The following is a 23,211-nucleotide window of genomic DNA, read 5'->3' on the forward strand; positions in this document are numbered from 1 at the left end:
GATTTAGTGTTAACAGGTATTTTCTGTAAGGGGCATTAAGCCCCGCCCCTCTTTTCCATTGGCTGGCGTCACCGTTTATGCTAAACGGTGGCCAGCCATTGGAAAAGAGGTGCCGGTGACGTTTTCGCTTGGCTTTTTGAGCCGTCCCATTTGGACGGCCTCGCCTGCTTTGCGTTGGTCGCAAAAGGTTTCCTATCTTTATGGGGCCAAACACATGGCCCCATAAAGACAAGAAACCTTTTTGCAGGCGAGGCGACGGCAGAAAAAGCCAAACGGAAACGTCATGGCAGTGCTTGTTCCCCCTCTAATAACGAAAGTACTTGTTCACGTTATGAAATCTTCGTCTCCTTAAAAGTGGTGACGAGCGGAACTGCAGAACAGTAACGATACCACCGACAACGACTTCTTGCGGAACTGTGAAAAGAACCTTGCGGACCCTGGAAAACGAGATCGTGAATATGGACTGCTTACTGCTAAACACGGCAGGCTAAGAGTACACTCGTAGTGAGTAATGCGGTTGATTTGTTTTCGGCGGCATTTCTACACGGCCTAGTATTAATTATATCAGCGAGCCGGCATTCAATGGTTACGGAGAGCGACCTCAGAGGGATAATCGAGCCTCGTGCTGTACAGAGCGTGATCATCAGCAGCAAGGCAATCACGTGCACTTACTAGCTTACCCCACGTCACAGTGCACCCCACGTCACAGTGCAGCTCATCTCTTGTTTAAATTCCCTCCCATCACTTATTAAACTTTTGATATGTGCAGCAGAGGGCAACCCTTCACGAACTGCGGCCACGGCTTCTCAGATGCAACTTTTCCACCATGAGGCGCTCCTACCTGCGAGCGCCGTCCGCGAGCCGCACTCCCTCCTTGTGCCCTCATAGTCCAGGAGCTGCAGTTACACCTCGTGCCCGCAGAGTCCGCGAGCCGCAGTCACACCTCGTGCCCGCAGAGTCCGCGAGCCATGACCGCAGCCTGCCAATCGCAGTCCGTGGAGGGATCGAACTCCGTAAAGGGGCAAGAAAAGTGTCCGTGGACGGGTCAGTCCGTCTGTACCAAGGGCCGCTATAAAGCACACAGTGGCAAGCAAGGCACTGTTCTTCAGCAGTTGAGAATACCAGCTTTTAATAATGACTGCAGGTCTTGTATGCTCGACACTCAACGATAACCCCTAAACATACCCTCTATGCCAGAATGATTCCAATTCGTTTAGCAATTCGCAATAGTACATTAATTCTGGACTTTACTTTTGTGGTAATATGAATCACGATGTGTAGCATTTACGCGAGTTTGAGCTATTGGCATTATAAATAACAATGCCTTTTATTTCGGTTTTAAAAAAGGAAAACAAAAAAAAGGCATTGTCATTTACAATCTCAATAGCTCAAACTAGCGTAAATGCGAGACCTATTGCATTGCAAATGCTTGTTTATTTTATGTTATCATCTTGGTTTCTCTTGATCAGCTTGGCTGTTTATAGCTTGTTGCTCCTGAACAGCCTCTGACGGAGTTGTTCTCCTCACAAATTCTCCTCTCAGCTTGATGTTGCAAATTTGCCTGGGTTAAACAAAACATCTCTTGGTGGGTGCAGTTCAGGCCCTTTTTAGGGCAGGTAAGCTTTCCCCCCACATGAGAGGGTGCAATAGCAAAGCTTATTGTAGGACTTCAGATTTGGGCCCAACCTAGAGAAAGCGCAGCAACCCATTCGGGTCAAGTTCGCGCTATATAAAACTGTTAAAAAAAAAAAGAAAGATAAGTGCATCTTCTTGCCAAGGGATCTCCATTAATATTAATAAACACTAAATTGTCCTGCCCATGCGAGGAATCAACTGAACACTTGTAAAATCAACGAAAGAAAACTCTGACGTTAAACATGTCTTTGTACAGGCAACATTAGCTTTACATATTTTATCTTTTAAAAGCCAAAAGAAACTTATAGCAGCATTGCTGCTCTTAAACAGTCCTTCTGTTTCTCTTTTAAAATGAAAAAAATAACCACGCTTGTCATGGGCACACCCTCACATAGTCTTTCTATGCTGTCACTTTGCCAAACAACCTCTACAGTCGCAGCATCAGTAACAGTCTCTCGGGTCTTGGTTTCGGCTCTGGGAGATGGATACCAGAATTCTGAGCTCTTCCCTTTCATCTCTATCAAACTAAAATTCTCCAGAAGGCATGTTTTGAAAAGTGTGAAAAAGATAAGAAACTAAATTGATATATTAAAAAGAGCGTTGGATCAGTTATTAAATATATGATTACCTCTGTGGACGACAAATACAACATTTACTGTTTATAGAGTTGTTAATTTCGCCTTTCCCAAACCTAATTATTTGTGGGTACCCTATATGTTGGAGATATGCTCTTACCCATGTCTCTCTGAACCCTACCTTAGAAATATTTTGTTTTTTGTTTTTCCTCTCTGAGCATCCTCGATATCATGGATGAGCGCTCGTATTACTAGAGGCATCATAGAGGGCTCATCATTTTAGGGACAGCAACACCTAAAAGAGTTCCAACATCATTTTGATTACCCCATAGGTCAAAAATTCATTTGCATGCTTCAGAGGACCTTCCTGGGTAGGCCACCATCATAAAACTGTGTATGGATCTTGCTTCCCTTTTTAGGTCTCGCCTGATCCAGCGCATGCGCTGGTCTGGCCGAGACATTTTGTATGCGGGTTTTCCAAGTGCTGCCTGTGGCCTACAGCTTGCGTGCACGTGAGTGTGCACGCGTGCAGCCGCCATATGCGTTACCTCCGCCGTGTTTGATCGCGTCTGCGATCACTCTCACTTTCGCGGGCCGCGCGGCCGTGTCATTTTCACGGCCGCGCGGCCAATGCTTGTTTTTTTCATGTGAGCTTTTCGCTCTTTTTTCCTGTCATTCCTTCTCTCCTTTTCCTTGATCTGCAGCTGCTCCATTCTTTAGCTCACGCTCCTCCTTGGGCCATCAACATAGTCTTCAGCTCACAATGTTCTTCGTCGAAAATGTCATGCCTTTGAGGCAAACTATAAATATGAAACCCCTGCGTATACTTCACTTTTGCTTTTTATTAAAACCTCACCCAAGGCGCTGGCGCATCTTCTTTTTGGGTGCTTCCATCCTGTACTATCGTGGCTGGATGGGACATTCAGACTGCCCCTGATTTAAAGATCCCGCTGCCAAATTTCCGACACTGTTCAACGTGCTGCACTGTCCCCCGCTGACCAGGAATACTTTACCTCCTCAAACATACTAGGGAGAGGCACTATACAAGCGTCCTCTTTTCCTTGTATTTTTCTCTCCGGTCACTGGACCCCGGTCTCTCTCGCCAGCGCCAATTCTTTGCCCTCACTCCGCCTCATTGTCCCGCCTGACCTCTCTAGGCTCCGATCATAAAGAACGTCAACAACACTACTAGCTGCCTTCAGCACCAACACAATAAAAGAGAAAGGAAACATACATAGGCCGTTTTCCAGAACGCATACCACCGGCAGTGGAATATTAGTCAATTAGCACACCGGCAGAATATCAGTAAAAAAAGTTTGCTCTGTGTCCCATCAGCCCTTCACCCCACGCCCCCCCCCCAGTTGATAAAATAAGTATATTTGAGCTAGCCTCCTCGCCCACCCCCCCCCCAAAAATCAGATAGCCCCAAGAAACTCATGGATGAATGCGCACGTCATAAACACAGGTTATGCATAAAAAAAGTATTCCTACATAACAGCAATACATGTCGTGTTTAATGCAAATGCCAACAAGGAACAATATCTGCTCTGATTTGCGTTTTTAACAAAACAGAATCTTAAGACAAAAATATTTGCAAATATTTAATTTTGCAAACAGTACCCGGAAATACCAAAACAATAAACACAAAACCAAGCAGCCTTATCACAGCGCTGCGCATCTCGGGTAACAAACCAATCAATTGTTCTCATTTTTCAAACAATATTCAAAAGCGACCGGTCACTCCAGGACATAGTTTGGGTTTTAATAATTCACCCGTAGTGCTTCGTGTCACAACTTCACAGCACGGGCCCGACTAAACGGTACTCCTTTTACCTATGTTGTAAGATAAAAGGTCGAGTAGGAGTTATTGGGTTTAGTTTTCAATCCACCACCAACCACTGCATTCATTGCACTGCTGTCCTAAATTAAACATATTCTTTTGGTATTGCTTAACGGTTACAAGGGTTTGCGTTGTTGCTAATTAGACATCGTTTTGTTGTTTTTCCTGCCTTGATAAAGTTGCCGGTGTTTGTAATATATGTAACAATTTTAGCCATCCTGGTTTCATTTTCACACTATTTTTACAAGAATTATATAATAGGAGAGGTTGGCTACATTCCGCAAATGAGCACATAAATGAACAATAAGCAGACGGTTTTCATGGCAAAACAACCCAGTGAACTATTGAGTTGATGCCAGAGCTGCCATCTTTTGAAATGGTGAACCAAGTTCAAGTCCCAGCTTTGCCTCGGCATCCTGTAATTCTAGGCAAATCAGTTAATCTCCCTCTGCCTAAATAAACAGGATCCGACCTTGTAGAATGTAACACGCTCTAATGCATCTGGTTCGAGTTTGTTATATAAACCTAAAAAAAAATAAACACACTACTTTAACCCTCTATTTTTATCAGAAAGGTAAGGCCTCGGTTGCATAGTGGAAATGTTGTCATTTTTAGTTGTAAAAAGTCACCTTTTGCCAGTTTGATTCTTACACCTACAGCTACACGGCCTATCCTGTGGCAGACTAGGGGCCCTAAACCCCTCTTTTGCGTTTTCATGTGCTTTCTTTTCTTTTTAGGTCGACAGGCTGAAGAATATATATAAAAAATACAAAAAGCAGCACTATAATGAACCTATTACTGTAAAAGTTTCTATGTTACCTGCATGGCTAAATACTTGTACGTTCCCAAGGGCGAGACCGATTGCATTGCAAATGCTTGTTCACTTTTGCACCCATTACTGAATTCGCACAAATTGTGCCCCCGCTCGACTTTTGCTAGGGCGATTTATTCCAGGTCCAACCATAAGGAAATGGAGTGGATAAAAATGTTTCCACAGTCTTCCCTATTTAAAACCACAATAGTTGTAACATGGTGCCCAATAGCCAACCTCAAATTATGCCCAAATGGTATTTCAAACTTTTTTTTAGGAACCCGACCATGCATTGCCACTCAATGAGGTTTCTAGTGAAATTTCTACAAAGAAGTGAAACTGGTCGTCCTTCCATTGGAGGGCGAGGGAGAGAGTGTACAGATTTATTTACTTTTATTTTATTTAATGCTTTTTTATATAGCGCGGACTTTACCCGAACGCGTCAGAGCGCTTCACAATAGGAACAGTAATGATACATGAGGAGAAAAATTACAAGTGAGCATGTTACAAAAGCAAACGTTACGTTATATGAGACAATAGAGACAATTGTGCAAGTATCAAGAGCAAACAAAATACAAGAGGTAGGAAACGATACGTTGCAAAAGGAAAAAGTGACGTGTGCAGGTTACAAAAGCATACAAAGTACACGTAGAGATAAAAAACTGCAATAAATGGCAGACACTCAAAACACTAAAACAAACGTTACGTTACATGACGCAATGGTGGCAATTGTGCATGTATCAAAAGCAAACAAAATACAAGAGGAAGCAAACGATACATTACAAAAGGAAAGGTGACATGTGTGCATGTTACAAAAGAGTATAAAGTACAAGTAGTGGTATAATGCTGCACTAAATGGCAGACACTCAAAACACAAAACACACTGGGAAGGCACTTCTATAGGCATGGAGAACAGAATTTCCTAAAATGGAAGGACTTCCTTCAGAAAATAGAGGGCGTGAATTAAATTTGGAAGTGTCTTTGAAGGAGTAGAGCTTTGAGGTCAGTTTTGAAGGCCTGGGAAGAGGTGGTGGTCCGGAGCTGAGGTGGAAGTGAGTTCCAGATTCTCACCGCGTTGCCTGAAAAGGATTGGGCCATCGATCTTTCCTTCTTGAACGTGGGAGGTTCAAGCAATACATTTTCTGCATTACGTGATGGTTTGGAGCCTCCAGAGAGTTTCAGTTTATTCGCCAGGTACCGAGAGGAGGAGGAGTGCAAGGCTTTGTGGGTGATACAGGCATTCTTGTAGATAGATCTTGCCTCGATGGGCAGCCAACGGAGGGTGGATAAAATGGGTGTGATGTGGTCGCTTCTTTTGGCCCCATATATGAAACGAGCTGCTGAATGGAGAACAGACTTCAGGGGGGACAGGTGGGATTTGGGGAGGCCAGTAAGAAGAGAATTGCAGTAGTCCAATCTGGAGAGAACCAGCGATTGGACCAGGGTTTTAAGGTCGTGCTCCGGGAAGAAGCGACGAATCCCCCAAAGAAGGCGCAGTTGGTATCGAGCAGACTTTGCAATGGAATCGATGTGAGAGAGTAGATTGAGTTTTTTTGTCAAGTAGGACACCAAGGGATTTTGCGCTGTCGACAATGATGAGTTTATTGTTAAGTAGATTCATCTGATCCATCCATGATTGAACTGGGGGAGGAGAAAGTGAGGAGGAGAGAAGGAGGAATTCAGTTTTGGAGGGATTCAGAATCAGTTGATGAGTTAACATCCAGTTTTGAATGGAGTCGAGAGTAGAGCTTAGGAAGGAGAGATCGTGAGTGGAGGCCACCTTAAGGTAGATTTGAGTGTCGTCCGCATAGAGATTGTTGGACTTGGCCCTTCTGGCCGGTTCACCCCGAAACTTTTTGCTTAATATGGTGACTTGGTTTAGTGATTTTATGGACTTCGGCGCACTTTACCGCTGTGTCCCAGGGTAAAGTGCTTGCGTGTTGAGAGGTTGGCCTGCCCTCCCATAGGAATGCATGGGGGAATGTATGTGTCCCGGTAGTTCCTGATGCGTGGGGTGTGCAGGCCCGTGTTTGGTATGTGCGGACTCGTGTGAGTGAATGCTGCGCGTTGATGTGTGCGGCGTGCATGTACCTGGTGTGGAAGTGCCACTTCTAGAAGTGGGCACTTCAGTGTGCAGTCTGAAATGTGTGGCTTGTCTGGCGATTGGCTGGTGAGGTCAGGTGACGGACTAGGGAATTCCCCAGAGTCAGGAGGAGTCACCCAGTGGTGAATGGGGAGTTAGCATGTTGATGGCTGGGGAGGAGTGTACCTGGGTCCTGAATAGGACAGGGCTTCCCCCACACAATGCTGGCGCCGGCCCCTGTGGTGCGTCTAATGACCCTAGCCCTGCCAGTGAATAGGGAAAGGGGCTGAGCAAAACAAAGTGCTCAGGAACCTGTTGGAACTGGTTCGCCCCTTCCCTGCACCTTAGACAAAGCCTTGTACTGTATAAAAAGGGGCTGTGTCCCCTTACATGGTGTTCTCTTGCAGGATCATCTGAGGGGGGGGCCTGCTGCTGCTGGGCGCCAGGAGAGACCGCCACTGGGGACTGCCTCCCTGCTGGAGGGCCCTGTGTGCTGGCTCTGGGCCCAGCCTGTGCCCCCTGTTCTTTGAGGACTCTTTACTGGACCTTCTTGTTGATCTACAGCGCCTGGGAGCGCTTCCTGGACTTTGTAGCGCTGTGCGCGCTGTTTCCCTGGACTTGCTGTTTCTCAGCGCCTGGGAGCGCTGTTAGGATCTTTGTAGCGCTGCGAGTGCTGGCTCACTTTGTAGCGCTGTGAAGCACTTTGATTCAGCTTGCGGGTGCCCACCCCGCTTATTTGCTTATTATTGCGGCGGGTGCCTACCCCGCCGAGGATTGCATTTACGGAGGGAGCCCACCCCTCTAATCACCGAGATCACCGCTGCAGCCCGGTTCGTAACCGGAAGTCAGGCAGCCTTCGCTAGGACGGGGGCGGGACTTTGAAACAGGAAGCGGACGGGAGCCTACCCCGCGCTCCTGTGCAGTGAGAAGTGCCCGGGAGGAGTGAAGGTCCAGGCGGGAGCCCACCCCGCGCTGGACCGTGAGAGGAGGACGGCAGTAGCTGGAGCGGAGGGGGGCGCGAGGCACATTGTCGGTGCCTGCCCCCTCCGTGTAGAGAAGCAGCCCCGGGAGTCCGCCGGGACCAAGAGAAGCGGAGACAGCGCGGGAGTCCCCAGAAAGCAGCCCGGTAAGTGAGGAGGGCTGGGGGACTCCGTGCGTGTGCCTGTGGGTGCCGGTCCCAGACCGGCTGATTCTTCAAAGAGGCTCCAACGTTATTTAGAGCCTGCGAGGCTCTAGGGGGCCTGAGTACCTAGAGCGCTGACGCTCCAACGACGGGGCATTGTTGTTGAGCCCAGTGAGGCTCCAACGTTGTGCAGAGCCACGAGGGCTCTAGAGGGCATTGTCGGGTGTTCAGAGCGCCCGGAGCGCTCCAACGACGGGGAGCACGACTGTTCCGAGCCACGAGGGCTCTAGGGGACATATGTGAATGGTCAGAGCCCAGAGAGGGCTCCCGAGGCACGCAGAGTGCCTGAAGTTCGTTTTACAGCTGCCCAGCACTTAGTGGGCAGCTGCCACGTTTAGGTGGGGGACCATTTTCGTTTCAGCTTGCGCAGCTGGCGCAGCTTGACTAACGCAGGGCGTCCTAGCCCCCTTCCAGGCCAGTTGGCCCAGGGACTGCCACAGGTGGTGGCATAGGAGTTTTGGCGCAATTGTGTTCCTACTTGCACCTCTGAATGTGTGTTGATGCATCATGTGCCATTGCTTTACACCTCTGAATGTTTTATGCATCATGTGTGTTCCTTCCGTGCACCTCTGAATGTGTTTTGATGCGTCATGTGCCATTGCTTTACACCCCTGAATGTTTTAGGCATCATGTGTTTTCCTTCCCTACACCTCTGAATGTGATGCATCATGTGTAACGTCCTATTACCCCTACAGGTATTGTGATACGTAGGTGGTTGTTGCTTTCTCCTAGTGCAGGTGGTGCTAGTGAGGTTCTAGTTCCCTGCGTGACAGTCTCCTAAGGTAGTTAGGGTTACGCAGGTGGTACTTCCCCGATACCAGTAAGTACGGGTTGTGTGCTATACAGGTTATTTTTGTGCTACAGTGATTTTATATATTTTTGTGCTAAAAAGTGCTAATTCCTGACAGTGGTCCAGGTGGCCCTGTCTTGTACATAATCCCTTGTAAATTCTGCCCGTGCCTGTTGGCACATTGTAAAGTGTGTGTTTTTATCTAATGTGTTGTGTATAATACAAAGGTTATTTTTATAGAATACCTTGTGTGGAGTTTCCTTTGTGGTGGGCCTTGGGTGTTGTTGCTGGGTGCGCGCGCAAACGCTTTACACATCGCCTCAGAGATAAGCCTGACTGCTCGTGCCAAGCTACCAAGGGGGTGAGCAGGGGTTATCTTTGGCGTGTAACTCCCTTGCCCTGACTAGAGTGGTGGTTTCTGCCTGGCTTTGGCGCACGCCTCAGCCAACCAGAAATCGCCAGGTCTAACAGAGATGATAGTGGACCCCGGCTTTACTAAGGAGATTTCCCAAAGGTTCTAAATAGAGATTGAACAATGTGGGTGCAAGTATAGAGCCTTGAGGAACACCTTCACCGACCGCCAAAGGAGATGAAAGACTGTTCGCTATTTTGATCATTTGGGATCTATCAGAGAGGAAGGAGGCAAACCATTTAAGCACAGTGCCCTCCATGCCCATTCTCTGTTGAAGAGTGATAAGGAGAGTGTTGTGATTGACAGTGTCAAAGGCTGCAGAAAGGTCAAGGAGGATTATAAAACAAGACTCTCCCAAATCGAGTATCCGCAGCGCGTCATCAATCTCTTGCAGCAGGGCTGTTTCAGTGCTGCAGTTTTGAATGAAGCCGGACTGGAAATTGTCAAGAAGATCATTGTCCTTGATATGACGAGAGAGTTCTTTCGCTACACATTTTTCTGTGATTTTTACAAGAAAAGGTAGGTTAGTGATGGGGCAGTAGTTGTTGAGGTCGTTCACATCAGCGGTGGGTTTTTTTAAGCAGAGGGATGACCTGCCCAGTTTTGAAGGAAACAGGAAGGGAGCTTTGACAGAGGGAGAGGTTGACCAGAGTGGTCCAATAGGAAAGAGAATGGGTATAGAAGTCATTGGCAATGGCACTAGGGATGTGGTCAAGAGAATGGTTAGAGGGCTTTGTATCGAGGATGCATTTAAGGAGGGCATCTTCAGAGATGGGGTCAAAGTTCTGCCAAATGGTTAGGGATTTGCGCTCCTCTGTAGGGGTAGGATGAATGACTTGATCTACAAGCGATTTCACTTTTTCGTCAAAGAATATAGCGAATTCCACTGCTTTCTTAGTAGAATCCTCCAACTTGGAGGTTGGGGGAGAGCAGTTTGGGTTCTTGATGAGGTCGAATAGTTTTTTGGGTCTATTTTTGGCTGAGTCGAGGAGGGATTTGAAGTGCGACGCTTTTCCAAGGAAGATGTGCTTGTGGTACTTGGTTCTTGCTGAACGAAGCGTGGCCAAATTATCGGTGGAGGGCGCTTGTCTCCATTGTTTCTCAAGGACTCTTAGGTACTTCCTTTCTTCATAGAGGGATTTGTTGAACCAAGGTGCTGAGGGAGTAGGCCTTTTCTTTTTGCTTTGGAGAGGAGCGACATTATTGATTTCGACTGCAAGGACTGTGAGGCATTGGGAGGTGAGTTCGTTAACATCTAGGTCCGGGTCTAGCCTTGGAAGTGATAGCAAGGCAGAATCACAGAGGGTACCGAGGTCAATATTTTTAGTGTCACGGAACCAGGAAGTAGCCCTCTTAGGTTGGCCGAGTGTGGTAGGTGAAGAGAGAATGGGATGAGGAGGTGGTCAGACCAGTCTACATGAATAGGGGTAGCGATAGTCAGCAAGCCTGCTTTAGAAATAACAAAGTCCAGGATTGAGCCCTTGGAGGGTGTTGTTTCTGTGCAGTGTTGGATAAGATCGTTTGCAGAGAGGAAGGTGGCCAGCAAATTCGCAGAGGTGTCTTGAGGCAAGCCCCAGTGGACATTGAAGTCACCCACGAAGATCTGATTGTCACTTTGCGAGTATTGGTCGCTGATGCAGTCCGTGAGTTCCTCCATAAACGAAGGGCTGCTACCAGGCAGGTTGTAAATAGCATGGAATCTGAGAGGAGAGCGGTGGTGCAATTGAAGCTCAAGAGATAGGCATTCAAAAGTGTGGAAGGAGCTGTTAGGAAGAGCCTTAAGTTGAAGGGAGTTTCTAAAGATGATTACAACACCTCCCCCAACTTTGTCAATTCTATCATTTCTAAATATAGAATAGCCTGTGGGTACTAGGAGATCAAACAGAGTGAGAGGTATGGTTGAACCAGGTCTCTGTGAGGAAGAGCATGTCAATATTGTGCAGGATGATGGTATCGGAGATTTCCAGTTTGTGTTTTATTGCAGATCTGCAGTTGTGGAGCATACAGCGCAGCTCTGTCGAGACTGTTTTGGTGACGGGGGCACTTGGGCTATGAGGGGTGATGGGGATATTGTACTTATACAAGGGTGCTTGGGAGGGTTTAGGTGGATGAGTGATTCTGACAGAGGAGATGGTCGGAATAGTGTAGATAGTAGGGTTACTTGGAAATGAAAGTGGAATAAGGGTGGCGTTCGAGAGCTTGTGTGAGTTTGCAGACGACAGGTTATGCTTGGCTATAATGGGGTGTGGGGGCGAGGTGCATCTCGTGGGAGGGTGAGTGTTTTCCAAAGGAATTGAGGTGTATGAAAAAGTCGAAATCTTGGAGCTTAAAACGGACATGGTAGCTTCAAGTTGGGAGATGGAGGTGATTAGAGAGCCTAGCTTATTTTCCTGAGAGAGTAAGGCAGAGCACAGCATGTTGGGTGGCTCGATGGAAACAGGAGGGGGTGCACTTGGCGGTGGAAGGCAGGGAGAGGTGGGGGAACGGGAGGGAAGTAGGGGTACAGGGTTCAGAGATGGGGAAAGGTGGTGTATGAGAGCAGGCGTTGGTGCACCAGAGGTGGAAGGAGAGTTGTCTTTGTTGGCGTTGCAAGAAGGATAGGAATTAAGGACATAATTAGGGGGAGATAGGAGAGGAGCGAGGCGGTGGGGCGGAAGGAGAGGGGAGGAATGTGTGGAGTCATAGGGATGAAGGAGGTTTGGGAGGAAGAGAGGGGAGGGGGTTGGAGAGGTCCTGCCAGCTAGGTGAGGTGGCTGTGAGGGAGCGGGTATCTGGCAGAGTGAGGGGGGTTGGGAGATAGGGAAGTTGAAGAAAGGAAGTGGTTCTGCTAGGCCCGAGGGAGGGAAAGGGTTACCAGGGGGGGAAAAGGGGGTAGCACAGCATTGCTGGAGGAGTGGGGGGAAGGAGAGAGATGGAATGGATTTGTGGGGAAATCGGGGTACATAGTGAGGGGAGGAGGGGGTGGAAAAGCGGAGAGGAGGAGGGAATAAGGGGAAAGTAAGGAAAGTTAACTAGGGGAGAAGGCTGGAAGAGAGGAGAACTAAAGAGGGGGGTGGCAGGTAGGGATAGGGGGAGGAGATGAGAATGGAGTACCGGGACGGTGCAGATTGGACAAGGAGCGTGTTAGCTAGAGGTATGGCTGAAGTGATGAGGGGGGGCATACTGGGAGGGGGAAGAATGGGAGGGGAGGGCACAGGGGAGGGAGAGGGAACAGGGTCGACCTGTGCCTCCCAAGGGTGCAGCCTATTGGAGAGTGGGGGGGTCAGGGGAGGAGATAGGGAGTAATTGGTGGAGCTAGATGAAGAGTCAAGGGATAACCCGGTCGCAGGGGAGGGGAGTAGGGAAGGGAAGAGGTGGTCAAAGAGAGAGAGACAGGTGTCTTTGGCTTGGATCATGACCGTACCGTTGTTATAGAGTGAAATAATGAGGGAGCTGTTGAAACTCGCAGAGGGGGCCATTTTTAGCTGTTTCCCATGAGGGATAGAGGAGGAGGAGGTGACATTAAAGGAATTGTAAAAGCTGGTGGACCAAGAGGGGATGTCGTGAGTGAAAAAAATGAAATCGTTTTTGAGCCTCCCATAACGACCATTGTAAAATTGATCAACAAAAAGGGAATCAGGGAAACATTCAGTGGTGTTATGCTTGAAACGTTTTGCTGAAGCTTTAGTCAGGTTAGAAGGGTAAATGATTTTGTAGCAATTAATTCCAGACTTAACTCGAGTGGTGGCCATGTTGGGAAACTGAGGAGGATGGTGGGGATATGAGAAGGGTGTTACTAGGAAAGCGGTGGTGAGGAGAAGTATAAGGACAAGAAGGGGGCACATATTCCAGACGTCGGGTGAAGAGATCTGAACTAATGTGCAGTCAGGGAAGTGAGGCGATTAGGAACAGGTTGTTACTTCAGAACAGGACTGATTCAACAAGATAGGACTGAAGATGGAGTGGTGTAAGAGGAAAATCACTGTACTTAGCATCAACCTGTGACATAAACCACATTATGCACAGCATCACATTAGGCGCTAAACGCATTGTACGCCCATAATCTCAACAGTCTAATATTAGACACTAACCTCCTAAGTATCTCCAACATTAGGGGCATAAAGCACAGGGTGGAACATAATCTCACTAGCATAAACCAAAGTATGCAAGACAACCTCATAAACATAAAAAACACATTTAGAGGTAGCCGGAACAGGGTCAGTAAATCAAACTACATAAAATACATTTCCTAGCACCACATATACACATTAGGGCCTGGCGCCCTACAAACCTCCCAGTCCCCCTGGCCAATTGGCCGTCTCAAAGGGGCTCAAATGCCCTGTGTCCAGAATGTCGGTGCTGCTGCCAATGCAGCGAAAGTCCAGGGTGCGTACTTGCACAAATCTAAACGTTGCAGCTGGCACTAAGTGCTGCGCAGCTGTGCAGAAATGGGGCAAGGAGTGCATCTCGCTCCTAACTCAGACAGAGCTGCCCCCAAATACCATAAGAGTCTAGAGGAGGACAACTTTTGTCAGTTCATCCGTTGGGAGAGGATTGATCTGCCCTTATTGTCCCTTCAGGGCCCCAGGCTTGTGGTTGCTCCTTCCCTACTGCACATTAATTACCTTGCATGCCGTCTCTGGCATTCACGGACGTATTGATGCTTGAATATGTCCCTGAGGCCGCCATTTTGAAGTCAGGCAGGCCACTTGGTGGCTTTCTTACTCATTCAGGTGCCGCTGGGGAGCCCCGGTCCTGTTGTCCCCATGCCCCAGGTACCAATGCTCGCTGTGACGTCTCAATGTGTGTCAAAACGTAGCATCCTGGGCCCCCGCACTTGTCGCCTCTTCCTCCTCTTCGCGCAGCTCCCGTGTCTGTGTCCCCCTTCCTGTGTCTGCAGCAGATGCCTTGTTTTGCCCCTCAACATGCGCTTCCGTTGAAATTCGCAGACACTTGGCCGGGCTGTGCGTGGGGCTCCTTATTTACTTGCTTCTCAGCCCACCCCTTTATTTCTTTACCGCTTTCTCATGCTAGGACTGTCGGTGTGCCCAACCATCCGCTTTCTCAGTGACCCCTGTTTTTTCAGCTTTCCTGGCGAAAATGGCGGCGATGTTTACCTCCTCTGACGAGCTTCTGGCGTTTTGGTTTCATTTTTGTTATGCCCTCCGCTATCGCAGCCAATGCATGGGGGATGTGGCGAGTCCAGGGGACCCAGTTTCGACCGTGAAATGCCCCACGGGAACAATATCCATCCAGTGTCCCACACAGTGCGTCGCGTTCATTCATCACCTTAGATACACCTAGATATGGCGGCCGGAACCCCCTCAAAGAGCTCTCAGTCCGCACAGCCCATCTGCGGCCGAGTCACAGCTTCTCGCACATCATCCCAAGGCTTACTCAGCAGGACACTTAATACTGAGAGACCGGAGCCATCTTAGGATCATCCTTCAGTAAAAAGCGTCTTGGCATTGTCGCTTGAAAGCGAAATTGGCCATGCATTGAAGCGCTCCTCATTTGAAACAGGCACTGCCACAATAACTATTGTATTCACTTCAGAACTGCAGCGCTCGGCACCACCAGCAAAATAAGACACTCTTCGTCGTCATGAGACCGCCATTTTAAGGACAGGACCTTTACAAAATAAAGTCACCAGGTATTTGGAAACGGTCCCTCCATTAAGCGCTTCACATGGAACACTCGCGCTGCACCAACAATGATTGCCCATGCGCTCAGCCTTCCCAGCACTTCACATCCGCAATCGGAACTCCGATCCCCGCATAACATTCACCACCGCCATTTTAGGGTCCGGCCTTGTGCAGAAAAAACACTGCAAAGTTTTATAGCTCGGCTGTACTGGTGTAAATACCTTGACGGAAGGTGTGTCCGGTCAAATCCTTAAGAATCGGTCATTAGGTTGCTAAGGAAATGTTTTGGTGAATCTGCCATCTTCCAGGATAAAATCCTTCTAGCTGCCTCTTGCCAAGTTACCATTTCTCTATAGGTATCCCTATACAAAGGGACTGAAAGAAACTCATGAGTAAAACGAGAGAGACATCCCTGTTTCTTCCACTCCCCTCTCCTCCGTGCCCTGCTCTTTCAACTCTATCAATAATGAAATAGTACCACGCATGTCAAAAATTTAGTTATGTTATGTCACTGGCAGCCCTAGCTGCCCCCAGGGGGAGACGTGATGTCGTCAAGAGCTCATGAGAGGGCCCTGCGAGAGAGCCGAGCGGGAAACACCTCGGCAGCCTGGCCCTGGCAGAGGGGGCTGCTCCCTGGCAGCGCCTTGTGCTGCAGCAATGCCCCAAATGACAGCGCTGGGAAACGGCAGGAGCGTCACGCAGTGCAGGGGGAGCCCCAACGCACTAGGGCCGGCCCCCTTTAAAGCCGAAGGCCAATGAATATTTCTAAGATATAGGAGACTCAGGGGCACCTCATCACATTATGAGGGAGGGGGGGTAATTTTGTGTTACGGCACTGCAATGCGCATCCCCAGAAAAAAGCCCAGTACCAGGGCGAAACCTCATGCGAAAACAGTGCTGGAATTAGGAAAAAAATACTCTTGGAGCCCATAAATTAGGGGTCAAGATGTGGCAGAGGAAAGGTGGTGGAGTCACTAGGGGCAGAGCTTAAAAAGCAGAGTCTGACAGACAGCTATATATTCATAAAAAAAAATCTGCTGCAGCAAGGACAAATGTGAAAAATCTCTTCTAGCTTACTGTACTGGTCACAAAGAGGCTATTGTTGGGTGCCCGGAGCGTGGCAGTCGCGAGCGTGATCTTCCATCACGGCTCGTGACTGCTTCGCTCGGGGTTGCGGGTGGCGTCTTTCAAAGGGACGGGGAGTTGGGTGGGTTTTTATGTGATGCCGTTAGCGGCATTTGATGTTTGTACTGAACCTGTGAGGATGTATTAAAAACCGTCTCCTGATTAACTATCATCGTTTCTTGCCTTCCCTCCGAATTACTATTTCCTACACTGGCGACGAGGATGGGATGTTTGAAGATGATGACGGTTCTTATGATACTGTGGAGAATGAAATGAATACGGTTATCAAAGTTTGTGGAGAGTCAGGATCTGCTAAATTTCCATTTCTGTGGATAATATAAAGTTGCAACTTTTTGTAGATTCCTGTGCCTGGTACACCATTATACCCTCTGATATTTTTCATAGGAATTGACCTATGAGAACACTTTTCACACCAGATGTGTCACCGAGTGGTTACACTGGACATAAAATTGACTTATTGGTTTTTTTTAGAGCTCATTTAATTTTTGCAGGACGTCATGCTTTTTGAAAAATCTATGTTGCCAGGTCTGGACAATCCTTACTAGGATGGCCTCATCAAGAAAAATTGGGGATTAAACTTGATCCTAATGCCAATCCTCCTGTGTACTCCATCTGTTCAGATAAAACTACTTCCCATGTTAATTCAAACTACATAAAAGAATTGACTGATTTATTTCCCATCGTTTTTAGTGGGAAACTAGGGGAATATAAAGGATTTGAACACACAATAAAACTCAATGAGAATGCTGTACCAGTCCGCCATAAAGTAAGAAATGTACCCTTATCTTACAGAAACAAGTTAAAGGATATGCTTAAAGATTTATGTGAGAAGAATATTATTGAACCTATTGAGTCTTCTCCATGGGTTTCTCCCATCGTAATTTCAGTTAAATCCTCTGGCCAATTGAGACTATGTGTGGACTTGCGCAGTTTAAACAATGCCATTTGGGTGGATGCCCATCCTCTACCCAACTTACACGAGCTGATATCGACCCTAGCTGGAGCTCAAGTATTTTCTTGCATCGATCTAGCCAGCGCATACCACCAAGTTGTATTAGCTGAGGAATCAAAGAACTTAACAGCTTTTATCACTCCGGAAGGTCTGTTCAGGCTCTGCCGTATGCCTTCTGGCCTTGCCAGTGCAGCTGCTGTCTTCCAGAGATTGATGAGAGACACCTTGGAAGGCTTAACAGGTGCAATTGCATTTCAAGATGACATTTTGGTTTATGGCAAAGACAATGATGAACATGACCACAATCTAAAAAAAGTCATATCTGCCTTGTCCGAGAAGGGCCTCACTCTCCGTTTGGATAAATGCAAAATAAAGGCGCTGGAGGTGGAATACCTTGGACACACCAATAGTGGGAAGGGTATCAAACCTAAACGTAAAAATGTTGAAAGCGTTGTTAACGCCCCTGTTCCTGTCTCTAAAGTACAGCTTATTGTGGCATTGTCCATAGGAAAATAGATGTGTTCCATCCAGAAGCAAATGGCCAGGTCGAGCGCTTTAATCGCGTTGTGAAGGAGGCTATTCAACTATCAGTTAAGGGGGAATTAAATTGGCGTAATGCATTACAATCCATGCTGTTAGCCTACAGGACTTCTCCTAATTCTGTCACCTCAATAAGTCCATTTGAACTCTTAAGGGGACGTAAACCCAGTACCAAATTAGCTCCTTAGTGGTTAAAGAGAAACATGGGTCAAGACCAAAATTTCTCATGTATAGATTATGAGTTACTCCATAGTAGAGTTGAATCTTACAAAAGGAAAATGAAAGAAGCCATGGAAAAAAATTAGGCAGTGTTAGTAAACAGAGGGTGGCTATAGGTGACCTTATTCGCATCAAAAAAAGAGGGAGTTTGTAAAGGCTCTTCCATTTGGTCTGATCCTAAAAGAGTTATTGATATTTTCAGGAATGCTGTCAGGGTTGAGGGCGGAAGTGTTTGGAATTTTAATAGAATATCCTTGTTCAAAGGTATTTCTACTACACATGAAGATTCCAACAGTAATGTTTTTCTTGATGTAGAGTCTAGTGAGGGCCTTAGGAACCACCAAACTGCTCACACCAACCATGATTTTGTTTCCATTAGAACAGGGCGTGACCATCGTCTTCCTGCTAAATTCAAAGACTACATTATGAAGTAAATTGTTTACTGTTTTCTTACGTATACTTATTTAATTACCTATGTGTTTTTGTTTTTTTTTGTTTTTTTTTGCTTCTTTGTTCAATTTTAAGGGGGGGAAGGTGTGTTGAGTGCCCGGAGCGTGGCCGTCGCGAGCGTGATCTTCCATCACGGCTCGTGACTGCTTCGCTCGGGGTTGCGAGTGGCATCTTTCAAAGGGACGGGGAGTTGGGTGAGTTGTTATGTGATGCCGTTAGCGGCATTCGATGTTTGTACTGAACCTGTGAGGATGTATTAAAAACCGTCTCCTGATTAACTATCATCGTTTTTTGCCTTCCCTCCGAATTACTATTTCCTACAGCTACCCTTTAAAATATTTTACAGGGTTAAGAAACCTGCTGCAGAGATCTTTGTGTATGATCACTGTGGTGGTTAATGCAGTTCTGAGAGAGTTCTGCATATTGTCCAATCACAGTTTTTGATTCGTAAAGTAGCATAGACAGAGAATGTGCAGCTGCGAATCACATCGTGTAACATGCAGATCACAGATTTGTATTTTATGAAGATAGGTAAGTGGGCTTCTGCTTTTGATACAGAAATCATTTTGTAACTTCCAGATCATAAATTGCAATCTTTCTTATACAGCACAGTGTTCTATTTTCCAGCATCAAGGAGTTGCATACAAACTGTAAGTCATGGGTTTATATCTTTATCTTTTTTTTTCTCACTCTGTTGTTATTTATGATTGCAAAGAAGGGCTCCTCTGGGAATTTATAAAGTCCTGTTTCGTACAGACAACCTCATCCACTCCATTACGTTTATATCCTGACGTGATGTTTTTCTCCAGACTGCTCACTCGTAACATATAATGTCTACATGTATGGATGATATGTGATTCCAACACTTTATAAACCCTCATTGTCATTAAGCTATAAAATAACTAAATAAAATAAATAAATTAATAGGTGCCATTTAAATCATTATTAGTTTAATTACTCAAACACGTAGTTAAATCTTGCATTCTTACTAAGCATGCATATCTCTTACACAGCTTGAGCAAAGTCAGAAACCTGCCACCAAGTCATAATTTCTCCAAAGTACTTGTGACGTCGATAAACTACGTGCCTTTGTTTCTTCTACCTGCATTGGCATGTAGGTGTTAGGCTCCAGAAGGCTCACAGCCAGGATGATACTTGAACAAAAGAAGGGCTTGTGGCCATGTAAGTCAGCCCTTTGTTTGTGCCTGTCTGAGAGTGAAAATAAGAAAGCCACTTCACTGCCTGCAGGTTGCTACCCTGAACCGAATGCAGGCAAGATGCAGATGCTGCTGAATTGTGACCTGGTGTTGGAAAATGATGCCAAGACAAATTCCCTTGGTCAGCCGGATCCCAGATCCAGCCCAGAAGTAGCTGCCGGAACCGGGAATCAGCGCAATCCCCTACTTTTCAGCACTGGTGTAAAGTGAAGCGACTTCTAACCTTCTGTTTATGGACCATGCATTCCCATGATGTGTATGGAAGCGGCAGTCCCATCTGAAGATTTTCTTCCTTTGATGACATCACATCAGCAAACAATGACTTCTGCTCTTTCCTCTTAGAAACCAGGACCCTCTAGAATCTGTTATCATCACATAGAACAATGTAATTCAATAAGTATTTGAAAGCTCAGCTACATGCCCAAATATAACAAAAACGTGTTTTTAAATAGCACTTCTGCCGCTTCTAAGTGCTTATATTACCCACTCATGGCACCCATTTTACTGACCTTCAAGACACTAAAAGGCTAGTCGAACTAGGCAGGATTTGAGTCTGTGGCCTTCCATCACTGCTTTGCTCCTGCACAAAAATTCAGTGCATTGTTCTATCTCTTAAACTCCAGCTAAGACCTACCCACACATCCCTGCCTGGAGGTCAATGTTGGCTGTCTAATCTTCACTAATCTAGAACCCTCAACAACACACATTACAGCTCAAAAATTGCACACAGACACCACCTGTACAACTTACCTCACACCCAAATACCCCACTTCTTCACTATGCTGCTGTGTTCAATTATGATCTCTCAACTACCACTACCTCCAGTACTCTGTGCATCTCCTTATCTCTGGGACCCAGGCACAGACTGAAGAATGCACAGTAAATAAAGGCTTTGTGACACTGAGCTACCTCTCATCCACCTCCCCACTTATGGGCCCTGCTCCTTTCTGCAGTCCTGCAAAGAAGGTCGTTGCAAGAGAGTTATTGTGTGTTTCTGAGCCCTTTGATAAAAGTTATGCGGTGTGGTATGAGGCAACACGGGTTATTTTAAAATGCTTACATGCAAATTTGTACCCTGAGATTTTAGCTTACTGTATGGATTTACCACCTCATTTTCGGGCTTTATAACTTAGTGACCATTGAGCAACACATTATGCAGTGAGAAGTTAAACTTAAATGAGGCTGTCATGAGGACAGGGCATCTGTCGGCAATGGTGTGGATGATGACGAAGGGAGCGACATCTACCGAAATGGGAACAGCCACCTGTCAAAATATATCACTTGATGGAGTACTGCTGTTAATAGCACTGCATCACCCACACCCACCGTCACCTACACTAGTTATGAATCTCGGTTCACCACTCCCCTATTTGTTATCTCCTTCATATCTAGAGACCTGCTTACAAGTATAGGTGCTATTTAGCACACCTGGTAAATAACAATACCTCAGGGTTTGTTGTTTATCAGTTGCGATTAATAGCATTCATTACGAGTTTCTGAGGAACACCATGCAGATTTTGGTGTTTAATTCATCAAAATCCGCATGGTATGGTAAATACTCTATATGCTTTCTGTAATTTGGTGTAAATCTGTTCAGTAGTTTTCTAGAAATTAAGGTTCAAAATGTATGTATTTATAAAGATGCAATAGTACTGTGGAAAACCCATATCAAATGATAAGATCTGACTGGCTGCTTCCCATCAACAAAGATTTTTGGCAGCCCAAAGGTGCTGTGGGGACTGCAGGGAGCACAGCAGCCCCTCAGGAAAGTAGAAAAATAAAACCAGCATGTCTCCTTGGTCACTGAACGCTCCGAGCTTGACTGCGGGGACCCCTTGTGATTGGTTCTGTTGCTGTATTTAGTGGCCTGAAGAGTGTTCAAGAAAAACTCAAACATATATTCATAGATGTCTGTAATAAAAACTCTTTATTTAAAATATTTTCTGAGAATTATTATTATGCATTGCCATGTGTGTATTCATAAGTATTAGTTTGGATATGGCTATTGAAAAATTATTGCAGTGACTTTTTGACAAAGTCAATAGGTCTGCTTTATATAGGTTAACACGCTGAACCCCTGCTGAAGCCAATAAGCCAGGCGTATACATTTTGGTGTTCTGACTCTTTGACAAAGCCAATAGGTCTGCCTTGCTTAAAATAATATCTCTTTATTTGTTACTTTACGTTACAAAATCCTTGGTTATTCACTGAAAAAAACAAAGGTTAAAGTGACGTCATAGTTAGGTCTGGTACTATCCTACTATCTAATATCTTTTTTATTTAAAAAAAAAAAAAACCACCCAACTTCACAGACAAAAACTAAAGTTAAAGTGACATTATAGTAAGGTGAAAACGTCAGTTGAAACAAAGTTTTAAACTCAAAAATACACTGAAATTCATCAGTTATAATTAGCTGAAGTAACTATAATCCACGCCCTTGCCATGCCCTGCTTATGACCTCACATAGGGCGTCACTCATGGCATGTTCTATGGCATAATTGATAATATCACTAATGACATCTGAAATGACGTCATTGATGAGAACACTGTGCATATAGTGGGCACGAGTTCTAGTTCCATCGGTTAACCACAACTGGTGAATTTCAGTGTTTTATTTTAGTTTAAAATATTATATTTAAACTGACATTCACCTAACTATAACCTAAACATTTGTCTTTTTGAGTGAACATATATACATATACATATACATATATATATATATAATCTACTGGCGGTCGCCAGTAGATAGTTATAGTTAGGACCGTGTTTCCATAGGAAATCCGCAACATTCTATTTGGAATAACATTGGCGCCGGTTGACGAATCCTCGCGAAATTTTCAAAATAGGTGGGGCGCTCTGCTCCGCTCCTACCCTGAAAGTCTCGGGGGGATTCGTCAAGCGGGGGCTGAGAAAAAAGGGGGTCCCAAAACGTGTTTTCCCCATGCAATTTTCCGTAGGGACCTTTAGTCCAAGGTACAGCCCGAACGGCTGAACAGAATTACTTGAAATTTGGCAGAGAGGTAGTCCTCAGCTCAGGGATGTGCCTTTTGCAGGTCTGGAGTCAATCTGTTCAGTAGTTCCTGAGAAAATCAAAAGTAAAATCATATATATATGTGGGCGGAGCCTAACCACACATCTCATCCTGAGATCTGATTGGCTGTCACCACTTTATCCAAGAAGTGTTGGCAGCCATCTTGGGACCAATATACATGATAGCACCTCATTAAAAAGCATTGCAGTTAATAGAAGGTTTTAAGACTTTAGTTACATTATAAATCATTTGTTGATGGTACCATACTCATTTTAGGAATTGTGGTATGTTCTAAGGTGATTTCACCATGTGAAAAAGCCTTCTGCTGGGATATCATGATTGAGAGAAAAATATTTTCTCATGCTTTTCCCACAGAAGTTTGGAAGGTGATCTATAAGCTAAACTGAGAGTTTATTTTCTGTAAATTCACATTATCTTTCTCAGTCATGTGAGAATGAAGTCTGACATTCTCAGTAAAACATGTACATCCAACAAGGACAGAGATTGTCAGTTGATTCCTTTGTGTTCTACTGCAGCTTCCCAGAGTGTTCCAAAGAACAACTAGAGCGCTAACAGTCCTACTTATGATAAACGTATGGCACACCTGAAGCCATCTTGCTTGGATTAAAGAGCCCAAATGTAGCCCAAATATCACCTAGATGTAGCCCAAGTATAGCCCAATGACAGAATGTCCCTGAGTGTT

General features: G+C 45.8%; 1 pseudogene across 1 annotated transcript in view; it reads left to right on the plus strand.

The window, feature by feature from the left end:
- LOC146871804 (PAT complex subunit CCDC47-like) overlaps positions 1–23,211 on the plus strand; it is a 319,820-nt pseudogene that overhangs the window by 69,344 nt on the left and 227,265 nt on the right. The gene's annotated exons all lie outside the window — the stretch shown is intronic.

Source organism: Triturus cristatus, chromosome 1_1 (genome assembly GCF_964204655.1).
Source record: "Triturus cristatus chromosome 1_1, aTriCri1.1, whole genome shotgun sequence".
Taxonomy (NCBI): domain Eukaryota; kingdom Metazoa; phylum Chordata; class Amphibia; order Caudata; family Salamandridae; genus Triturus; species Triturus cristatus.